We start from the raw sequence: 14,106 nt of genomic DNA, 5'->3' as shown, positions 1-14,106 counted from the left end.
ACCACAGGAAGTCGAGTTCTCGTGAGGTACATACATGTAAGTGACATGCATGGTGGCTTGGGAGGCATCCCTTGTTAAACATACAAAGAGCATTAGAGTATAGAAGACCAGAAGGTCTACTGTAGAACAGACCAGGAGGTCCAGACAGACCAGGAGGTCTAGGTACAGCAGACTAAGAAGTCTGCTATAGATAGAAACAGCACAACACCAGAAAGGGTTGGTGCGGAACCCATATAGGCCATTAAAGCTCTGGCTGAAGGAATTCGCAGCCGAAATTTTCGATTCCGTCGGTCGCTCCGCACATAAGATTAGTTGCTTATGTGCTGAACGATTGTACCGCACGTAATTGTGTGCATTAGTTAGTAACTTGACCCAGTACCATTTGCGTACACCAGAGAGGTCATAAACGCTATTTGTACATTCTAACGTGATTTGTGTAATTTTTTTTATTTTAAGGGAGGTTCGCTGGTCACTCAGGAACTATCCAACAACCAATAGTTACTGGAAAGGGTTAAGTGCTCTGCGGATCACACTCGCATGTTCCAGTAAATAGAGGTTCAGGTCGCAGGGGCCCTAGGTCGAGTACGCCAGCGCTAAGGCAGTGTGGGGGCGTATTGGTCGGCGTGGGCGAGTGAGTGGAGTACTCGGTAAACTGCCACCGTCGGCCTACCCCGGACATCTTGGTTTTGTAAGGGTTCGCTGAAGACCCTGATTTGAAGGTCAGAGGTAGTGAAAGCAACACCTGCAAGGATGGGGGCCAGTTGTTCAGGTAGGGGGCGATCAACCTCGGTTCGGGTTGATTCAGTAAACCGGCCAATCGGGTCGGCAAGGTATGTAATGTGTGAGAAATACGGTTCACACACAGAGGTTTTATGCGATGAATGGGAAAGAATGACTGTGCATGACGGGGAGAAGTTCCCCCGGGTAGGCAGCTTTAGCCCAGATGTGTTACAAAATCTAAGGAGAAAGATATGTCTCATTAAATCAGCAAAGAGACGGATCAAACATTATGACTATTTACAGTTATGGCAACAGGAGGGTGAAATACAGAGAGGATTGGCTCAGGCGGCTGGATCTAACCCTATCAGGAAACTGATAGCTACGGCGCCACCGCCACCATACATAACGGGAGAGAAGTTGGTTGCAGAGAATGGCGCACTAGTGTGTCATAAACAGGCACTTAGTAACTGTATAAATGTTAAGGATAATGTGAATAAGATAATTAATGCAAATACTAACCCATGCAAGTTGTACCCTGTTTTAAACTTTCCCCAGGAGTGTGATCAAGAGGACGAATCAACAAAAATATCGGCACTGTCTCTAGCAGCCACTATATCAGAAACAGCAGTAGGCACGACCCAACCCGTAAGATTAGTATCAAAGGCCCCTAGCGGAGGGACAGGTGAGGTCGTATCGACTGGTAAGTACGGCACCATACACTATGCTGAAACCATTTCACCACATGCTGTAGAATCTACTCAGAATGATGTTATTGGAGTTAATCCCGTTAGGGTAATAGCAGTGCCAAATGGGAAAACTGACGCTTCAGGAGCCACGCCTGTCAGAAACATCGCCATGCACTGTCCGTTTTCCCGAATGGAATTAAGAGCAATAGTGTCTGAATTCCCTGATCCTAGGAAAGATCTAGTTGCTAGCCAGAAATACATTAGAGACCTAGGGAATACTGTAGAGCCCAATAACAAAGACTGGCAGATATTGCTGAGGGCATGTTTACCCTCCAATGTCGACTCAGAAAGGTTTTTAGCTGACTGTAAATTAAATGAAGATGTACCCCTTACGGATGTGTACAACCAAGACAATGTAAAGAGAATAAATTTACAGTTAAAAGAGTATTTTCCAGCTGTTGTCAAATGGAACAAAATTTTCTCCATTAAACAAAAAGAGGCAGAAACAGCTGCTGAGTATTTTCATCGGGCACTACAGGAAATGGCTAAATACACAGGCATAGAAGACATTAAGACAAATGTAAATAATAGAGAAGTAGCAGTATCTGTGTTAATGGATGGTTTAAAAGAAGTATTGAGGACAAGGGTACAGACCACGCAACCATGTTGGCGAGGTCTGTCGGTGGCTACTTTGAGAGAGGCCGCTATTGATCATGATCGGAATATCACCAGACACAGGGAGTCACAAAGTGATAAGTTAATGGCCGTAAGTATACAGGCCTTGACCACAAGGCAACCTTTGTATAAATCTCCGACCCCTGTGGGTAAGTCAAATGTGGTAACTTGTTATTCTTATCATAAAGAGGGACACTTTGCACGAGACTGTAGAGTGAAAGTTACACAAAAATCATATCAACCCCCTAGACCACGACATGACACACGAAATTGGGATCAAGGACCGCAGAGACGGAGTTATGAGCCACATGCAGGGGAAACAAAAAGATATCCCCCAAAAAGAGACTAGCAAGTTTCTGGTAGTTCCCATTTACCCCCTTCACAAGTAGTTGCTGCCAGCGCGATTCAGGGAGGTCACCATACCCAATAGGGGTGTGGCCACACCTGTAATCTGCAGCCAGTAAAATTGATTGCAAGTCTTGGAAGTGAACCCGAGATTACAATTGATGTAGCTGGTAAATCATTAAATTTCCTTGTAGATACGGGGGCGGCCAAATCAGTGATAAATTCGACAGTGGGCATGAGAACCACTGGTAAGACAATTCCAGCCATGGGAGTAACGGGAGTAGTACAGCACTACCCTGTTAGCAAACCAGCAGAGATTACAATAGGGCCTTTGCATACCAAGCATTCCTTTTTGCTGGCTGCATCGGCACCAACTAATCTCCTGGGAAGAGATTTATTGTGTAAAATGGGGTGCGTCATTTATTGTACTCCTGAAGGTGTATTCTTAGACATACCTGAGAATCACGCTCAGGAAGTACGAGACATGCTAGACTCCCCATCAAAATTAATGTCACATACTGTTATTACAAATAGGACTCCATCCCAAGTAGAAGAAATGACATCCCAAACACCAGAGTCACTTTGGACTAAAGATGGACAAGACACTGGATTAATGGCAAACGTAGCTCCGGTAGTTGTGCAAGTAAAAGATGGTAGGATAGCTCCAAAAATCCCACAATACCCACTGAAGCCAGAGGTGGAGTTAGGAGTGTACCCCGTAATAGAGCGCTTGCTACAACAGGGAATTCTGGTAAGAACATCCAGCACTGCCAATAGTCCCATCTTCCCTGTTAAAAAGAGTGGGGGGAGGGGTTACAGGCTAGTACAGGATCTAAGGGGGATTAACAAAATAGTTGAGAGTCAGTTCCCTGTAGTGCCAAATCCAGCTGTCATCCTTATGCAGATCCCTCCCACTGCGAAATTTTTCACTGTTATTGACCTCTGCTCCGCCTTTTTCTCGGTACCTCTGCACCCTGACAGCCAATATTTGTTTGCATTCACATACAGAGGAGTCCAATACACATGGACTCGATTACCACAAGGTTTCATAGACAGTCCAAGTATATTTTCACAGGCTTTGCATGATTGTTTACAGTCTTTCCAACCAGAGAGTGGATCAATATTGATACAGTATGTGGATGATTTACTACTGTGTTCAGATTCACTGGAAGCGTCCCTGAGAGATACGAAACAGCTCCTGTTTCATCTTTCAGACACAGGACACAAGGTTTCCAAAGACAAGTTGCAATTATGCCAGACTAAAGTAAAATATTTGGGACACTGTTTGACACAAGGACTGAGACACCTGACCGCTGATAGAATTCAAGCAATTCAAGATATGACTCTGCCACAAACCCAGCAACAGATCAGAACGTTTTTAGGAATGTGTGGCTATTGCCGTAACTGGATCCCAGGTTTTTCCATTCTAGCATTACCTTTGCAAGAGATGGTCTCATCAAACAAACCTGATAGGATTTCGCATACAGACGAATCTGAGATGGCATTTGAAAGACTTAAACAGTGCCTAACGCAGGCACCAGCATTAGGTATGCCTGACTATGGGAAACCCTTTGAGCTGTACGGAACAGAAAGTGCTGGTTGCGCGGCAGGCGTCCTAACCCAAAAGCACGGTGATGCCAGCAGGCCGGTAGCATACTACAGCGCTCAGCTAGATACAGTAGCGCGATCCCTCCCCACATGCTTGCGAAGCGTTGCTGCAATAGCATTGCTAGTGACAAAAAGCGAAGATGTAGTGCTAGGTCACAACCTCACAATCCATACACCGCATGCAGTGTCAGCCTTGCTAAATTCGGCTTAAACTAGACACGTCTCATCAGCGCGGTTTACAAGATGGGAATTGGCATTGATGGCCCCCGTAAACATCACCATAAAGAGATGCAGTGCATTAAATCCTGCAACGTATCTCCCAGGTGTGCCTGGACAGGCACAAAGGGTGGAGAATGAGAGTAATAGTGAAGGAGTATTTAATACAGGGGATGACACGCATGATTGTATGGAATATTTGACCCAAAATTTCACGGCAAGGCCTGACATCAGTGACAACCCACTGGAAGATGTAGATTTTACTTTCTACACTGACGGTAGTTGTCACAGACAGACGGACTCGGGAGACTTGTGTGCTGGATACGCAGTCGTAGATGACCAAGGCACCATAGAAGCAGAACCGCTAGGCCCACCTCACTCAGCCCAGGTTGCTGAACTGGTTGCCCTAACCAGAGCATGTGAATTGGCTAAGGGCAAGTCAGCCAATATCTACACCGATTCTAAATACGCCTTCGGGGTAGTCCATGATTTCGGAGCCCTATGGCGCCTCAGAATTTTCATGACGGCAGCTGGCACACCCGTAGCGCATGCAGCCCACATCAAAAGGCTTCTAACAGCGATACAGGAACCCGACAGAGTGGCTGTTATCAAATGTAAAGCACATACATATAGCCAAGACCCGGTATCACTTGGTAACAGCCGAGCAGACGAAGCTGCTAAATTAGCAGCTGGAACCCACAGACAGACAGACACCACACAACTGATGGTATTCAATACCGTCAACACACAGAAATTGTGTGAAATGCAAAATTTGTGTTCCACTCAGGAAAAGGCAGTTTGGAGGTCAAAAGGATATGGCCAAGAGTCCTCAGGACTCTGGACAGATGGACAGGGTAAACCAGTGGCACCCAGAGCATACCTTCCAAGTTTAGCGGAAGCAGTACATGGGCTGACTCATCTAGGCAAGGAAGGGATGTGCAAGTTGGTAAGAGCATATTGGTGCGCCCCAGGATTTTCTTCCCATGCGGGAAAAAGGGCAATGACATGCCTCACCTGCTTGAGGAAGAATTTCAGAAAGGTAATACCGACGGAACCATCTCATATCCCACCTACAGGCGGCCCTGTTCAGGTGACACAAATTGATTTCATACAATTACCCCCTTGTCGAAATTTGAAGTATGCACTAGTTTGTATAGATGTGTTTTCAAATTGGGTCGAAGCATTTCCCGCGGCCACAAATACCGCTGTATTTACTGCAAAGAAAATTGTGCAGGAATTTGTGTGTAGGTTCGGTATCCCTAGAATCATTGAGAGTGATAGGGGTACCCATTTTACAGGTGAAGTCTTTCAAACAATGTGTAAGTTGATGGGAATTAATAGTAAGCTGCACACTCCGTACCGCCCCCAGGCGAGTGCAAAGGTGGAAAGAGTTAACAGCACTATTAAAAATAAATTGAGCAAGGTAATGACTGAAACAGGACTTTTGTGGCCTGAAGCTTTGCCAATTGTATTATACAGCATCAGAACCACTCCCAGGTCCCCTCTTAATTTGTCTCCTTTTGAAATTCTGTTTGGTCGACAACCGCATGTCATGATTAACCCTCAGGATGATTTGAAGTGTAACAATGAAGTGACTGTAAAATACCTGGTTAACATGAGTAAACAGCTAAGGAATCAGAATGACAATCTGAAGTTAGTGATTCCTGATCTGCCAGATAGTAATTGTCATGACATTGAACCTGGGGATTATGTAATGATACGGAATTTTCTACGCTCAGGTTGCCTTATTGACAGATGGGAAGGACCATATCAAGTCTTATTGATTAGCACGACAGCATTGAAGGTTGCCGAGAGAGAGACTTGGGTTCATTCGTCCCATTGTAAGAAGGTTGCTGATCCAGAGAGGTCCCGTGATAAAGAACAGACGGTAGAGGAAGTTGTATCACTGGAGTGTCTGTTTCAGGAGGACTGAGACGTCACCTGAGCATTGAAAAGATCGGAGGCAGTTGTCGATTCCCTGTTCCCTTTTATTGTTTTTCTCCACTTCCCATCCCATCCCCCTCAATTATTTCTTTCCCCCTTCTCATTTTTCTCCATTTCCTCCTATAAGATGGACTTGCCCCAAGAGACTGTGATCCGGATTTTCCTGTTGACCATGATGTTGACCAGAGCAGTCTGTTCCGGCGAGAGTACCATGGAGGTCGAGAGAGGTTCTGGAACGGGTTCTGATGACAAAGATGGAGGCGTAGATTTCTAAGAACAACATAATCATCAAGCAAAGGCGAGTATCAGAAAACGATCCGATAGCATTGGCAATAGAAGTTATTGTGAAGGATGGTTAGCTGAAGAGAACTGTATCTGTAGACTCTGTGACAGTGTAGTTGAGGATGGGTGCATCAAGAAATGTCATTCAGTTTTAATATCCACATGGACCGGCATCCATTGAGTGACTATCACTCCTTAGTGGGTAAGGTGTTAAATCAGACAGATTGTTGGGTATGCTCTCAAGTACCTCAAGGCCATAGCAAATCTGGATTAGTACCCTTCCCTTTAACGGTAGGGGAGGTACTTGAGCTAAGTGGTGGGAGGCCGGTGGACAGGAGGTTTAATATCTCCAGTCCTCCTAGTTTGAAGCTCCACCAATATCATGTGGATAGATCCCTAATATGTTTTAACATTTCCAATCCCCGAAAGCCGGGAAATTGGGAAGTGTCATGGAATAACCAAACCATGACCTTTTCATATAGAGCAGATTGAATGCCTACAGATACAGAACTTATACGCCACATAGCCGGTAGTGGAAAATATTTCCGATATAGGTATACCCTAGGAAGTACAGATGTAGCCACCTTTATCTTGAGTGGCCGCGGCGGTTGTCCCGTTCGACCATACGCAGCGTACTGTGGCGTAGCGAGGCGCGCCTAGCCACAGAGAGGCTATCTAATCGCACGGAGACAGACATTTGACGTTTGGCGTTACCTTTACGTGTAATACCTGCGATCAGCCACCAGATGTCGCTTTTTACAATCACCACTGCGCATGCGTGTGGTCTCCCGTAAAATACAATACTGACATACATAATAAGGACTACTTTACTAAGGCGTCTCATTACGCTGCATACAGCAAATACTGTACTCATTACGCTGCATTATTTAATACAGTACTGTATATACAGTACGACACCGACGCAAATACAGTAGTACAGCATACAGTATATGATCCATCTACAATACTTTATGAATACTGTATGTGAGCGTCCAAGTCCCGCAGACAAAACACAGTACTGTAAAACCAGTAGTGTACACTGTCGCAAATTGATGTGTGTTACAAGTTCACTATTGCCTCTCAAGATTAGGAATTTTCTACAGTATGTTATCGTCCTAATCCCGTAGCCATTACAGCATAATCAAAACCAACGGATTTATACATTTGTCTGCGGCGAAGTGGTGAAGTGTTTCGCTTCCTATACTCAGAGTCCAGGGTTCGATTCCTTAAGTACGAATGCATGTTACTGTAGTTTTTTTCAGACACTTTATTATTTTTTTTATTCACATACTGTAAACCAGGGCATACAGTAGCTGCATGAGCGGTTCTATGCGATCGAGTCCGGTGTACCATAATGTGCAGGTTCTATGCAGGTTAAGGTACTATGCTCCGTACACAGTACACATACAATTCTGTAGCTGGGCAGACTGAATAGAAATGGCTACCACCTATGACTCCTTGCCCCACAGAGGCCCTAGGCTACGGAGCAAGTAATAGTCCAGATTGTACAGACTATGGGGCAATGCTGAAGGAGCGTCACAATCCCCTAGCTAAAATACACAGTATGCATATTATGGTACACCGGACTCGATGACATACTGTAGCACACTGGCAAAATGGCCGCCGCCCCTGAACCCTTGTGCAGGTTATGGGGCAATGCTGAAGGAGCGTCACAATCCCCTAGCCAAAATACACAGGGGAGGGATAAGCTACTGTAGGATTGCATACAGTATTACGGTACACCGGACTCAATCGCATAGCACACTGTCAAAACGACCACTACCCCTGAACCCCCACCTCGTGGCAGGCAGCAGTTGGGTATGGAATGAGAAATGGCATAAGCTGTGCAGGCTACGGGGCGATGCTGAAGGAGCGTCACAATCCCCTAGCCAAAATACACAGAGATACTGTAAGCGAGGTCTATGCACATTACAGTACTGTACGTTACACCGGGCTCGGGCGCATAGCAAACTGACAAAACACAAGTTTTACAGTACATACAGTAAAGCAGGCCAAAGCTGCAGGAGAGTTTCTACTGTAAAGGTTCTATGCACCGTACGGTAATGTACACATACCTGTACAATTCTATAGCAGGGCAGACTCAATTGAAATGGCTACCGCCTGTGACTCCTACAGTAGCTCCTAGGAGGCACTCAGCTATGGAGCAAATAACAGCACAGATTTTGCAGGCTACGGGGCAATGCTGAAGGAGCGTCACAATCCCCTAGCTACAATACACAGGGGTGATAGAGATAATCGAGTGGCTGGAGGGGGGTCCCCTTGATTTAAGGGGCCCCCACTCCTCCAGGGTACTCCGGCCAGGTGTGACTAGTTGGGTATTTAATTCCATGGCCGCAGGGACCGGTATAAAAGTCTCCCCCGGCTGTGCATTATCTGTCCAGCTAGTGGAGCCCAGTGCTGATTCAAAAAATATGGGGAACCCCTACGCTTTTTTTGTCCCCCTTATTTTTTGCACCAGGACCAGGCGCAGAGCCCGGTGCTGGTTCTAAAAAGATGGGGGATCCCGTGTCCATTTTTTCCGTATTCCTTCCGGAATTCGACTGCAATTGCATATACAGTACTGTACCCCTTAATGTCACTGCTTACAGTATACAGTATTTAGACATGAGCTTGTGTACAGTATCTGTCATGAGGTGCTTTTTTCACTGACACTATAACTTTTTTCTATTGTGATATACTGTACAGAGGCGGCAAACTAGCCAAACGGGAATAATCAGCTTCTGCAGAATAAAATGAGATGCTACAGTACATGCCTATATTCTGTGAGTGACTGCGGCTCTATGAAATTAAATCAGAAAATTTAAATATGAAATGCATTACTAATGTGTGGCATTACTGTACTGTATGTGTATAAGGTGTACTACAATATTTTCTGGTGTAACATAAGGAAAGGGCACTACTGCATGGTCTAATGCAGTGGTTCTCAAACTTGGTCCTCAGGACCCCACACAGTGCATGTTTTGCAGGTAAACCAGCAAGTGCACAGATGTATTCATTACTAACTGACACATTTTAGAAGGTCCATACAGTAGGTGGAGCTAATTTTTTCACTTGTGATTCTGTGAGACCTGCAAAACCTGCACTGTGTGGGGTCCTGAGGACTGAGTTTGAGAACCTGTGGTCTAATGTAAATAAAGATGAATGTGGTGGGGTGTAATGTGAATAAGGGGCATTACTGTTAGGAGTAATGTGGTACTATGATATGATGTCATGAGAATAAGAGACACCACTGCATGATATAATGTGAATAAAGTTGCAGTACTGTGTTGTGTCATTTCATCTTCGGGTATTATTGTGTTACCATGCCCCTTCCCAGCAAGAACATACTGTACACTGTTTTGGGCTGGCACTAAATGTGCACATTGTTCTTATTTAGATTATAGGGGGTAGGAGCGCCAAAATGGGTGATGGTGCTGGGAAAGGGGTGCAGGGTTAGAGGCGGAACTACGTAGCATCTGTGCAAGAGGGCATCAGCCAAAATCTAGCCTAGGGCATCATGTTGGTCAGGTTTGGCTCTGATAATACTGTATACTGTACTCTTACTGTACTTTGCATTCAATACAGATACTGTTTGCACACAGGTTTTACATGAATCATTGGCAATGCTGCAGGAGTGTCTCATTAGGCAATCTAAAATATACCACGACTATGGGTGGGGATACAGTAGGGAAGTTCTGTCACCATAAGCTGTCTGCTGTGTATAGCATATTTCCATCTGAGATGCATTTGTGTGTTTGTAATAAGAAAAAAACATTTTACTGTACATTTAGTGGATACAGTATTTCTCCCCCATAATGACGTATCATACTGTACAGGTACCCTCATGTACTGTACCGTACCATACTGTAAAATTGAATATTTATTGGAAAAACATCAATATTAATGTAAAAATAAAGTATTACAACATCCGATTCCATGTACTGCACTGATCAAAATGTACAGTACTCTTATTCAGGACTTATAAAACTGAAAATAACTGTTCATACAGTACACATCAATAACATTACTACTGTATAATATTCTACATTAGTTTATGCAATAATCAGACAAAGGCAATTTTATCATTTTTTTTAATAATGCACCAATTTAAAATTTTAAACAGAAAATACAGAACTACATATTTGTGGCTTGACCATTTCTTTCAACTACAACAGGTAATACTTTATACAGGTGATTTATATAATTATTACAATGTTCAGGTGTGAGTACTTCTAGCCAAAATTTCTTTATCCCATCCACCAGTTGCTGTTTTGTTGTTGGCTTTGCAACACTCCTAACGTACCTCTTCAATTGAGCCCACACTAATTCGATTGGGTTCATGTCTGGTGATCTATATAAAAATAAAAAAAAAGCGTATAGAAAAAATTAATTACATTACAGTAAATAGAGAAAATTAAACATACAATATTGTACTGTTTATTAAACAAAAATTTTTTTTACAGTACTAGAGTGCTATCCAAAATTTTACTTGTACACTGTTGAAAGAATACTCACTCTGGTGGTGTGCGTTCCCAATTCATACCTTTCTCTTCCATAAATTTGGCTGAGGCGGAGTGTTTAGGATCATTGTCTTGGAATATCCTATGGTGAGTTGGGTAATATTTATTCACAAATGGCACCATACATTTCTCTACTATTGTTTCTTGGAAATATTTCTTATCCATGATTCCTACAGAAATCAAAAAATGTTGTTCATTAATAAGCAACTCCTTTTATTGTGCAGTTACACGTACTCTACAGTACAACATGTATTTTTACAGAACACAGGCACAGAATAAAGTATAGTACTGTACCTTCGAAAAATAATAGGGGACCAGCTCCTAATCGTGATATGCCTCCCCATACATGGATTTTCAATGGATGCTTTGGGCGTGGTTTTAAAGAGATATGGTTACGTTTCCTGAATGACATTCTGGAGAACCGCTCAAGGGCAACAGACGATTCATCTGTGAAAATGACATCATCAAATGTTTCACCACTCTCAATCCATCGCCGTGCCTGTTCCACTCTCTTTTCTTTATTCACATCTCTTATCATTGGAGATATCCTGTGAAGAGCCAAAAATAATGAAATCAGATACAGTTATGAAATTACAGATTTACAGATTACTGTATATACAGTAGACTGTATGTGCAGTATACTGTATTATATACCTACTGTATACATTAAACTGTACATACAGTACATTAAGTTACATACAGAGTAATATATATATATACATACTGTACATACACACAAACACACACACACACACACACACACACACACACACAGTATACAGTATGTAATCATCACAATAAGCCGGCAATGCTTCATTGCTGTCTCTGAGTGCCTATACAGTAGGTATCTCTTTTGGGATAGAATATATACAGTATATACACACACACATACTGTATATAGTATAAAGTACACACTCTGTATAATGATTTATGGCATTATTATATCACGTATCAAGGGATTATTAACAGTGCATTTACTGTATGGTTTATACTGCTTTCAGTATTTTACCTTGTTGCGCCAAAGGTCCATCCCATTTTCCGTCGCATCCTTCTGATGCTGGTGGCCGATATGTCCAGGTCATACTTGGAATGGAGAATTCGTTTTATTTGCAGAGCAGTACGCTCATCATCCTCACGAGTTAGTTCCTCCACAATTTGTTGCACTCTCCTACAGTACAATACAGTATGAAAAATATGAATTCATGAACAGCACAATCACAGTTACAATTGATGAAGTTTTTATTTTATTTCAAAAAAATTGTTTATGGTATAAAGCAAGTCATTTAAACATTACAGTAGTGTACAGTACGTACCATGTGCATTTTGTAGGAAATACAAATCTGGGCGTTGTTCTCTCGAATGCATGATAGCGCACCGTTTCTAAAGTGACTATAATGCCACTTTCCTTGAGCCATGCATGGATCTCTTTGATGGTTTTATTTTCTTTTTTCATGTTGGCGATTATCTTGCTCATCGTTTTGTTGATAGTTACTGGCATGTTGTCCAACTATAATTCCTGTATGGAGAGAAAACATTTGTGAATACTGTAGTCTAAAATTTACACATCTGAAAATGCATAAGAGTTTTATGATAGAAGTTAATACTGTACATGTTTACTATCCAGTACCTGATGTTCAAATTTAAGTATTGTATACTGTACAGTACTGAAAATACAACTTCAGTGTTATGGACTGTATGAAACAGATACAGTACAGTAAATAACCCTCCTTGGAAGTGCATGGGCCCTGTGAGACTTACAGTAGTGTACAGCATAAGGGTCGACTGACATGATGTACAAGCATTACATACAGTACATGTCAGTACTGTATGTAAATTCTTCAATTATTGCCTAACAACAATGCTGCTTACTGTATATTAAATACTGTAGGCCTAGAAATGTGCATCTCAATATAGTAGTTAAAAACACAGGGGCCTATGTGGATAAGCGAGTTCTATGCACACTAAAAATGGCCACCGACCGTGAACCCCCAGCACGTGGCAGCGCTCGGATATGTAGTGAGATACAGTATGGCATACATTTCACAGTTCAGGGGGCAATGCTGAAGGAGCGTCACAATCCCCTAGCTCAATTACACTGGGATAAGCGAGGTCTACTGTATGCACATTACGGTATACCGAGCTGGATCGCTTAGCAACCTGACAAAATGGCCGCCGACCGTGAACTCCCAGCACGTGGCAGCGCTCGGATATGGAGTGAGATACAGTATGGCATACATTTCACAGTTCAGGGGGCAATGCTGAAGGAGCGTCACAATCCCCTAGCTCAATTACATTGGGATAAGCGAGGTCTATGCACATTACGGTATACCGAGCTGGATCGCTTAGCAACCTGACAACATGGCCGCCGACCGTGAACTCCCAGCACGTGGCAGCGCTCGGATATGGAGTGAGAGATGGTATACATTTTAAAATACACCGGGATAAGTTGTATAGGCCATGGAGCAATGCACAGGGACATTCATCATTTACGTACAGTATATAAATAATTGTAAACCGTAAATGAAAGAATTACCGGTCAAATACTGTATGACGAAACTGTGTCAATGAGCTGGAACAGTATGGCCTGTGAAGAAGTTTTCGAAGGCAGAAACGGAGAGCAAATTATCAGGAGATTTCTGAAAGGTCGGAGAAGATCCACACAGCAAGTCTGCTTACGAGGAAACAGCTTTGCAAAGTGGGTAGCGGGGCGGTGACTGAGACGCTCTTTTATTCACATTCACACAAAAGGAATTCTTACCGCTGTGATTGGTGCCAATATAGGCGCATTCATCCTTACACCAATCACAGAGCATACTGTACTTTTGAATGTGAATAAAAGAGCGTCTCAGTCACCGCCCGCTACCCACTTTGCACATCTGTTTCCTCGTAGGCAGACTTGCTGTGTGGATCTTCTCCGACCTTTCAGAAATCTCCTGATAATTTGCTCTCCGTTTCTGCCTTCGAAAACTTCTTCACAGGCCATACTGTTCCAGCTCATTGACACAGTTTCGTCATACAGTATTTGACCGGTAATTCTTTCATTTACGGTTTACAATTATTTATATACTGTACGTAAATGATGAATGTCCCTGTGCATTGCTCCATGGCCT

This window comes from Pseudophryne corroboree, chromosome 11, assembly GCF_028390025.1.
Source record: "Pseudophryne corroboree isolate aPseCor3 chromosome 11, aPseCor3.hap2, whole genome shotgun sequence".
Lineage (NCBI taxonomy): Eukaryota > Metazoa > Chordata > Amphibia > Anura > Myobatrachidae > Pseudophryne > Pseudophryne corroboree.
Note: the sequence above shows the minus strand (reverse complement) of the source record.